This window comes from Haliaeetus albicilla, chromosome 1 (genome assembly GCF_947461875.1).
Source record: "Haliaeetus albicilla chromosome 1, bHalAlb1.1, whole genome shotgun sequence".
NCBI classification, from domain to species: Eukaryota; Metazoa; Chordata; class Aves; order Accipitriformes; family Accipitridae; genus Haliaeetus; species Haliaeetus albicilla.
In genome coordinates this window covers 70,728,001-70,738,445 of record NC_091483.1, presented here as the reverse complement: position 1 = coordinate 70,738,445, position 10,445 = coordinate 70,728,001, and positions in this window count along the sequence as shown.

Genomic DNA, 10,445 nt, shown 5'->3' with positions numbered 1-10,445 from the left:
GTGTTTGTTGTTAATTCATGAAAATGGCTTTGGAGATAAATAGAATAAAATTTATTTACAGACATGGAGAAACTTTGAGAAGTTGTTTGAACATATTTCAAAAACTTAGATTCCTTTTTTGTTTGTTTTTAATTTAGGAAAGGGCATATAAAAAAATAAGTCCTTGTCAGTGAGACTGAAATTAAGACAGTGCTGTTAACCTTTTCACTCACTGTATTTATTTTACAACAAATATTGTTACATTAAGATCATAAATAGTTTTGTTACAGTAATTGTTACAGAGTTTGTTTGTTTGTTTAGAATTAATTCCAAATTATGCCATTCTCTTATACTTTTCATCTTCCATTGTTGTTGACCACAGCACGTTTGACACACGTATAGAAACATTTGCTGAAATTTTGCTGATGATCTCCTAAGTTCTTGTGATGACAGCAGCAGTTATGGGTGCAGTCAGCAGCTACTACAGTGGTGGTGGCTAATTCTGTGCCATGCCTCCATCCTCCTTTCCCTGCCCTCAAACTAGGACCTAACCTTACTCTCTATCCTACGCTTCAAAATGCCAGTCCCATGCCCACAAGCCAGGATGGTCTTCCTGCTGTCTGCCTCCAGCCTCATCAGCCAGCTGGTCCCAGCTGCCTTGGTGTGGGAGCTTATCTCACAGCTCAGGTCAGTTTCTGAACAGGGCAGCAGAAGGTCGCTCTGCCCAGTGAGTTGTGGAGTAGCAATACTGGCCATACCACTGTTCGCAACCTGCATTACGCGCACTTTTTTTTCATGAAGACCTACTATTTTCTTGACATGCTCATCAGCTGCATGTTTTTTCCTTTTTCAAACTGGTAAGGGCAGTTTGGATTGTTTCTGGTATGCATTTAAAAGTAAATTTTCACAGCAAATTCTTACTTTGGAGTGTTGCAAGTTATCTTTTACAGCTTGGGGGAATGACAGTTTCTGCTCATGAAAAGCATCAGCATTTTCTAATCTACAGACAAAGAAGCTGATCTATATCAGATGGAAACAAGAGTCTAAAAGAACCTCTGAAGTTGTGCAACAGTTCTTTTTATTCAGTCTAACATAACCAGATACTTACTTCCTTCCTGTCATTGCAGAGTTCTGGTGTCTGATGCTCAGGGTTTACTTCAGTGATCACTGAACAAAGCAAAGCAGCAGACTAAATGTTGAGAAACATGACGCATCGGTTTAAAGCTGAAAATACAGAATAATACTGTAGCAAACCAACAGTATGCAGATGAGCTGAGTAGGATTTGACCTTGGCATTTTTTCCTGCAGTAACTTGTGATTCTTAATGGTTCAAATGCCTGACTTCCCCTGTGCATTGCCATGGTTGTGCTAGTAGTACCTACGTGGGGTAGTAAACGTGACTTTTGCATCTTATTCTTCCCCTCTCTGTGTAAAGGGCAAAGCAGCACCAGCTGCCATTCAGGTTTTTCCTAATGATTTGGCAGACGTGGATCAAATTAATGCCTCTTTATTGATGGTCACTAGTGGGAGTCTACTGTGAGTAAGTCCTGTTACAATTACAGTAGTATTACCTCATTATACGTCATTATAGTAGTATTACCTTTTCCTAGTCTGTTGGCAGAAAGAAGGGTCGAGGGGAGCAATATGCTTTGTAGGTATATTTTTCTTTCTGAAGTTCCTGGAAGTACTGTAGTATGGTGGATGAGTCTATGCCTCTAATTACTGATGACTTCAAGTGCTACTGAAGTCCATGTATAGTTGCATTATTGACATGCAGCTCTCCAGTAAAAAAAACAAAAGATGACCTCTGTGGGTTTTTTTCATTAGACGATTAATAGATTCCTCAGAGGACTGAAATTGGCTTTTCCACTTGCAACAGAATTCAGCTTTAATTTACTCCTTGCAGCTAATGATGTCTCGATCAGATTGAAGTTACCCTGTTCTTTAAAACTACCAATTTACTGGTAATTGTTTCAGAGGGAGCCATAATCCCTTGCAGACCAGAATATTTCATGAAGACAGAAAAACAGTAATTTCTATCTAATTTCTATTTGGTGATTAATCAGCATATTTACCAGTGTTTTTTTTAAATCCTATGGATCTGTTGCAATGAAGTTACCATACCTTGGATGCTCTTTTGTTTTTAAGTTAGGGGGAGGGTGTACTACCTTAAGATTTACCAAATGCAAGCAGGCAACAGTATCAATTTACCTGATTGCATTCAGAGAGCGTGTATTATTTTAAAATTATTATTCCAGATGGTATAAGAGGACAGCAAGGCACAACTCTCAGTGGTAATGTGGAAACTTGCCGAGCACCTGCTTGTAGTTTAATTAATATGTTCATTAAGCATTATTATCTGATCCCAGCTTCTAGGTCAGGTGATTAATTTGATTGAACAACTCTTAAGTCCTCAACTGAGTGACTTTGGGGTCTCTCACTTTCAAAAACAAATGACGACAGGACTGACATCCATCTGTGCATGCATGTATTTGAAGAAGGAAGTTCTAGCTCACAGTAATTGCAGTGGTTCTGGGTGTTGTGCATATGCTGATTGCGTGACCATCATCCCTCCCTTTGATCTATCTTTGATCATCAAAATCGACTACTGCAAGCAGTTGCCCTTGATGCCAAGTTTGATGCCCATGGAAACTTAGCTGACATGATCCACAACTGACGCTTTAAATACATTTGACAGCAGCCACATAATGAACCAGAAAGTTCGTCATCTTTGATCTAGGTTCTCAGCAGCAAAGTCAATCAATCAGGGTTATGCACAGACAGGAAAGTTGCGGGTGCCTTCATCAAGCACACTATATATAGTACAGAATATTTAAAAGAATGTCATGACTACCATGTAGCCCTTTATGTCATCCTTTTATTTGACAGAACAGCTATGGTATTGGAGTTTCTTTTAATAGCATGCCAGTGTACTGAGTTTGTGTTGCTATAGAGGACTTTATCTACTGAACCACTGAGTTCACTTTTTGTACCATTTGGTCGTGAAGCCATCAAAAACACATCTGAGTAATGAGTTCAGTTGTGTACATGGGAAAATCTGGCAAAATTTAGCACATACCGCAGTCATATCATTAAACCAAAACCAAACCCAACAGCAAACCTGAGATCACTGATCTGTTGCAGACCCTCAAAATCAAAATGACTGGCTTACACTTCCATTTTTTACTCTGATATCTTTCTGATTCTAACAGTTCTTATCTTTTGGTATATGAATTGCTGTGCAGTTCAGATAACATCAGTATTATGCAGGTCATTAAAATAAGACTTAAGTCTTTGCACATTAAACAAAAAACCTGATGACCTGCAGCATCTCAAGTTCTTTAAACCAGGTATTTTTAAAACATCATCACCTTTCCCACTTTTTTTTTTTCTCCTGTGCTTTCAGGACAAAGGGGCATTGCTTAATGTTGATTCTGCAGTGTGGCAGAAGCCTGCAGCTGATGGACATATGCTTTTTCTTGTTTTTCTCACTTGCAATCAACCAACATTAATATTCAGAAAGGGACTTTATTACCTTGCAGCTGCCATCCTAGATTCTGAGGAGAGAGAGGGAGTCCTTCCAAACTTCTGCAGAAGCAGAAAAGCACTGTAAAACATGCAACTTAAAAAAAGAGATAAGGTAGCACAAGTGTGAATTCTATTTTGTGCATTTCCTAGTTTAATTGCATTACTTTATGCCATTAAGGCTAGTATTTTAATATAGTTTGTACAGATAGATCTCAATAAATGAGAATATAAATAGAGTTCTGATTTTACTAGCAAGAGCTGGGTATTTAAGTGTTACAGTATAAAAAAAGTCATAATATTAAATATTTACTTTGCAACTACATATTTTACACTTGTTCTGTTTCAAATTGAGATGTGAAAACAGATAAAATTAATGTTAACAATTTACAGTTTTCCAGTATTCATTCACTACTGTAACCACAGGAAATTTTTTTGTTGTAACATGGGTCAGGATACTGAAAAATTAGTGCAAGAGTATGCTTGTATAAAGCTTCACTTAGCATTTAACACAAATTAACAAAATCATGCAGAATTTTTTTTTCCCACAAATTATATGTTTAGCAGTCATTGTTAATGTCAACAGTCACAATAAATTTATGAGAAACCATAAGATAATAGTAACATAGCATGACGAAATGTTCCAGAATCTTTGTTTTATTGACTTTCGGAACAGCAGAAGGTATCTTCATAATAAAATATGCCTTATTGTTGAAAATTTCTGTTCTAAAATAGTGTCTTAGAACTTGAATGTCTTGGTGGCAGGGTGGGGAAGGAAGAAGTATTGTAAATTAGAAAATTGTTTAAAGCTAGTGGCTTTCTTTATGAGTATAGCATAAGCATTTAAGCAGGGAGTTTAATCACTGAAACAAAAAAGCTTCAAAGGACGGCTACTTATTTGTTGTGCTCAGCCCTCCACTGTACCGGTGCATTAGAGTAGTTCATTCTTCCTTCTCCCAGTGAAAACCAATCCTCCCACCTGGTGCTATAATCCAATTGCATCAGTACAATGTAGTCAGATCCCGACATGAGTAGTGGCTTATAGCTGATGACCACAGGATACAGAGACCCAATACATGATTTCATTCAGAAACTTTTAAAGCTGTAACACTCACCCTTATTAAGGAAAGAAGAGAGCAAATATTAAACTTTTTGTGCAAGATAAGCAAAAAAAGGCATATTGTTCTATCCATTAAGCTGTATTCACAGGTTACAAGATATCTCAGTTAATATATTCAACATTTATCCCTTTCTTCTCCTTATTTAGCCTTTAAGAAAAAACAAGTCCTCTAACTTTCTTTTCTGCTCTGTCAGCCAAGAAAAGCAGCATATCGTGTTTCCCATTAGTACTTTTACAGGAAGTGTTATTTTATATTGAATTCTAAATTTCACTTGGACTAGAGGAAGTTTTAGTAGTAACTTTTCTTTGCATTTGTTAAGATACGAATTCCTTTTGCACCTGTAACCTACTGCTTTTCTTTGCACTTGAGATAAAATTCCTTTTACACCTGTATTCTCATGCTTTTACACTCTCACAGGGTAAGGGCTGAAAAATCTTCAAAATTTTACTTAGATTGGACTTTTTTTCTGCAAGACTGCAGATCACAGAGTTTAGTCCTTTCTCAAACACATCTTCACCTTATTTTTTATTTATCCTTCCCTTCTAAATTTATTCTAGAAGACTTAGAATTGTCCAGTCTTCAAACAGACTGTTTTGCCTTTCTCATTAGATCTTTTGCATAGAAACTGCCCTTTGCTACTCAACTCTGTATCTGAGTTACAGCAGAAGTAAAATAACTGACTTCCTACATAAGTAGTTTTGTAGTTCCTGAAATGACTTGAAAGTAAAGAAAAACAGAAATTGTGTCTCTGTATGCGTACCCATTAAACTATTATTCTCAAACTTTTAGGTGGAATGCATTACTACTGAATTAGTATCAAAATCCTAAATGAGGCCTAATTACAGAGTCAAGCTCAACTCTCACATGTATTTGTTTTATTAGAAAAAAGGTGCTTTTAAACATACTGAGATCTTCCACTCACGCACCATGAAATCCATCTGAAAGTATTCAGGTCACTACATCTCATTTAAGTGACGAACTGAATGAAAAATAACACCAGAATTTCACCTGCATTGCAGATGGCTCAAAACCTGTGATTTTCACTCCTTCGTTCTGTTCTTTGCAGTAGCCATGTAACGAACTCTCGCAATCCAGCCTTTAATATATAAATACAAAGCATGAAGTGCACTTTTATACAGTTGATTTTCTGAAATCAAGACATTTCGAGGCCATCTCTTTTTCAGATGGCCTTTGATTCTTGATGATGAGAAGGAATTCAAGGAGGAATACACAGCAATTGACCCTGTATAGTATCCATGCATGACAAAAGATAATGTTTTTCATGGATGATACAGGACCAGAATTTTCTCCTAGACTTTTCTTTCTTACTGTTAAAGCAAGTGCTTCACTTACTGAATCCAATACTTTTTGCCTGCATTTCTGCCTTGCACTTCTAAATCAATTGCCAGTATAAAAGCTTTTACTGAATTGTACAAACATCTCTTAGGCTTAGAGCACTTTATTGATTTTTCTTTTCCCCCATCTATCCATTTTACAATTTACAGACATTTTATGGACTGTTTGTTCCTACGGTTTCCTTGTCTTACACCATGAAGTATGTTTCCTCTTCCTTTCTTGCTGCTACAATTCTGTCTCACCTATCTTTGAAAGTTCAGCTTTTTTGGTGAACTTTCAGAACTTAAGTGGTTTCAGAGGTTAGCATTGGATAAGTTTTCTATACGAAGAAAAAATATTAACTCAGTCTATGTTCTTAAAGACCTGTTCACGTTAAGCAGATTAGCCAAAATGGGAACAGGAATTGTACAACCATCCTCCAGCTAAAATTTCAAATCGAGGTATTGCTGAATTTAGTTTTCATACCAGCAAACATCTTTCTCTCTTCCTTTCTCTCTCTGACAGTATAGCACTCTGTTAGTGTTCCCTCTAACTCTGTCATCCAATTACAATACCAGATCAAAATATATGAAAAATTGACCGTACAGGATACATAAGCAGTAATGGACTGTCAAGGACGATGGTAAAGAAAACCTGCTTATAAACCTGAATGAAGTGTGTAAGACCTTTGTTTCATGTTTATTTTTTTCAGGACTCCACAGAAAGATTATGCAGGCAAACAGCATGAGCTGAATTCCACACTATATACATCAGTGAGATGCTCCTATGTTGAACACATTATGAAAATTATCTGTACTTTCTAATCTTGTAACAGTGAGGTCCACGTGCCCAAGCAGCTTTTTGTCCCTGCTTCGTTACAGCAGTCAAATCACAGGCAGTGGGGACACTAGACCATCTCCAAAACAATAGTTAATATGCTACCACAGCCTAAAAAAATGCTAACCTCTATCAATTCAGAAATAAAGTGTCATGCCTAAAAAGAGCAATACTCCTGTAGAGCAAATGTTCGATGAATAATAAACTTGAATGCTCATTCCCACAATTGATAGTCTTTCCTGCGTGAATTAGATCTGTGATCTTCATTATTCCAAAAAAAACCCCCCCAAACTTCAGGATGTTCCTAAATGCCCTAGGTATGAAATTCTTGTCATATTGTTACAGATGCGTGGTTGCACAGAGTTCTTCCTCAGTGAGGAAATCAGTTTCAGTAATTCCCAAGTGTTCCCTTTCCCACCCACCCACATCTGGCCATTTGCTTTTGCCTCTCCGCCACCCCCTGCCTTTTTTTCAGACTTTTAAAACCAGATCAAATCCTCAAACTGAGCGGTATTATATACCACTACTAGGGACTCAGTAGTCAAGAACAATTATAGCTGGAGTATTGCTGCCAAGGGCTTTGTATCATTAAACTGCAGTCTTAGGAAAACATTTTGAGAGCCATTGTACTCCCTAAGAAAGTACGCATAGTTAAGTGAAACTAAACTCAAGAAATTATTTAGGAGAGAGAGTAGGAAGATTTGCTTAGCAACTTCTAGGAGAATGGTTTATCCAGATTTATTTCATGGGTTTTGTTTACACGTTTGAGGATCCAAGCTGTAATGAACAGTCTTCTCATTTTATATTCTTAATGCCTATTATAACAAAAGGCAAGAGTCAAACATTGACACTACCTAACATTTTTAATCAGCACAACTGAGGGTGTTGAAATGGTGTCCCATCAAATAGATACTTCAGATTAAAGTAATGTTCTGGACCAGCTACTTTTTTGTAATTTGCAGACAACCTTGAAGGTGAAGAATAACATACCTAGATAAGTCAGATGACATTATGTGATGCGCTCTTTTTCTGTTCTCTTAGATGCCCTCTTCACCTTTTTAACTGCCTTTATATTTTCTGCTTTCTTTTCCTTCATGAAGTTCAAATGCTTGCATGCTTATATATAGTGCATATAGTGTATCAAACACACTATTATATGTATTGTTTCCTTCCTAAAGGGTGAATTCAGGGCTGCACTGTAATTTAATACTCACATGAGAATTCAACTTGAGTTCAATAGTTTGTATACGTACCACATTCAGAGTTGATTTTTAACCTTCAGTTGTTTTTCAGATTTGCATTAAGTTATTCATACCAAGTGCTTTTAAGTCCTTTGGTGATTTTTTTCCATTGTACTGAATTTAAAATAATTAAAGGAATGCTAGATGAAAGCAAGAGAACTGTAGTACTATTTGAAGTCTTTTTTCTTACCTGGATGATGGAGACAATGCATTTACTTTTTCACTCAGTGTACGAGAGGATATGCAATGCTTTACTCCAAGAACAACATTTGGAAAGGATTGACAACCTCTACCCATCCCCTCTTACTCCTTACAGTGGAAGATAAGCAGCAGATTACTACTCACTTTAGTATTTCTTAGTTCATGAACAGAAAGCACAGAGTATATTGCACAATTACTTCTCAAAATGAAGAATATGCATACACTGTAGCCAACCTCCTTCAGCTAAAAATGAACATATGGAGAGAGCAGCCAGCCCTACTTAGATAAGAAATGAAGAAAATTCCAGTCAGGTCTTTTGTGAACAGACTACATTTGGGCTCATTTAGCTATTGACTTCTGTCATGGGGAAAAAGTTACGAATATTTGCTAGAATACTAGAAAACTAATTTGACTTTCTAGAAGTAAGAATTTAACTGGGAAGTCTAATTCTAAAATTTAGATGTACCCAGTCAAGGAATGTAAAAAGCTACCACTTGTGTGTGTCATTAAGAGTTACCTGTAATCAACATAAAAACAACTAATCAGTAAATAGCAAATACTCAGCAAGCAACATGAAAATTATTTTTAAAATATCCAATTAGATTGCAAATTTCACCTTTCATTTGCTACTGCAAAACCTGAATATTTAAACACATTCAAATAACTTACAAAGCATTCTTTCTTATTTAAAAGAAAAGAGCATGAAGTTGCTGAAGCTACTTTCTGAAAATGTGGGAAGAATTCACTTTATGCAAGAGACCAGAAATACATTTAACAAAAAACACTGCAAACTGTACCCTTTGTACATTTCCTTCACAGAATCTTCAAATTCACAATTCCTTTCACAGACTGTTAACTAAATTTATCAGATCAAGTACCACATTTTAAAATACTTCCTAACATTTCTGCAGGGATTAAACTTTTACTTGCAAGAATTAACTACCCATAGCAGGCCCGTTGTTTAGATGCTTTAATTATGTTGTTCATTTTGTAACAGTCTCCGTTCAGCTCCTGATCGTTATCTACTCTTTAACGGATTAATAATTTCTGAATCAGAGAAGCTCTGTGAAAAGATCACAGAAAACATCTCAGCTCTACAAACACTGAACATGGTCTAGGTTAAGGTCAATAGTGAGTCAGGGAAAGGAAGCTCTTATTTCAGCTCTTTGCACAATACCTACTCTGTAGGTAAACAGGAGTCTTCAGTTTAGTAACACTAACAGATCTTAACCTTTTCAAGCATACATATTTATTTAATTGCTATGTTTAAATCAAAGATATTTCCTATGAATAGCTTTTGCAAAGAAAGTACAAGAAGATTTCCTTTGTTTCTTATTTGAATCACTAGCATAGAAGTGAAGGCTGAGGTAATCATTTCACTCAAAGGAAATAAAACAAAGAAACCTCTATTTCATCGCTAAGAAAGCAGAGCTCAGAGGCTCCCACGAGCTGTTAACTTCAAAATACTCAACCGAACTAAATAAAAAATAATCACCAGTCACTAAGGACTATGATGTGGTTGGCCCTTACACGACACATGTTCTAAGGCTGGGAAAACAATTTCTACTCACTATGACATTGCTCACATGAAATTTAGATGTAAATGAAGGCCCGGCTTTCTGCAGAGAAAAAAAAAAATAAAATTGTTCCATTCTTGTATCTTTTAGGCTGAATTTACTCAAAACTCAATGCACAGTAATAAAGAATAACCAGAACCCTTGCTTTCCTTGTCTCTAGAACCTCACTCATCTATAAAACAGACGATAGGATATTTAGGAAAACATAGTCATTTTTTCCTGATAAATTATTGTTAGCAGCCCCTTTGTGAAAAGATAACATATCCAGGTAGATTATACAACACAGTGTATCTACATATCAGGTTACATGACAAATGAAGAGCCAGTGCTGTTTTTCTTCTAATGGTAGAATGCACTGATTAAGTCAAATTCTCCATTACTTCAGCAGCTACAACTGAAACCAAATGTAAGAAAAAGTGGTGATAATTAAATAAATTGAAAAAACTTAGTCTTATGTACTTTTAGGGTTCATCATTACACTAGTTAAACTGATGTACGTCTACTGAGTTAAACCTGCTATAACACTGTATGAATTAGACTATATATGCAGAAGATCTATTATTTTATTAAGACTTACCCCAGTTTTTTTCCACTCATTTCAAAGGGCATTAGTTACTCAACAGGTTTAG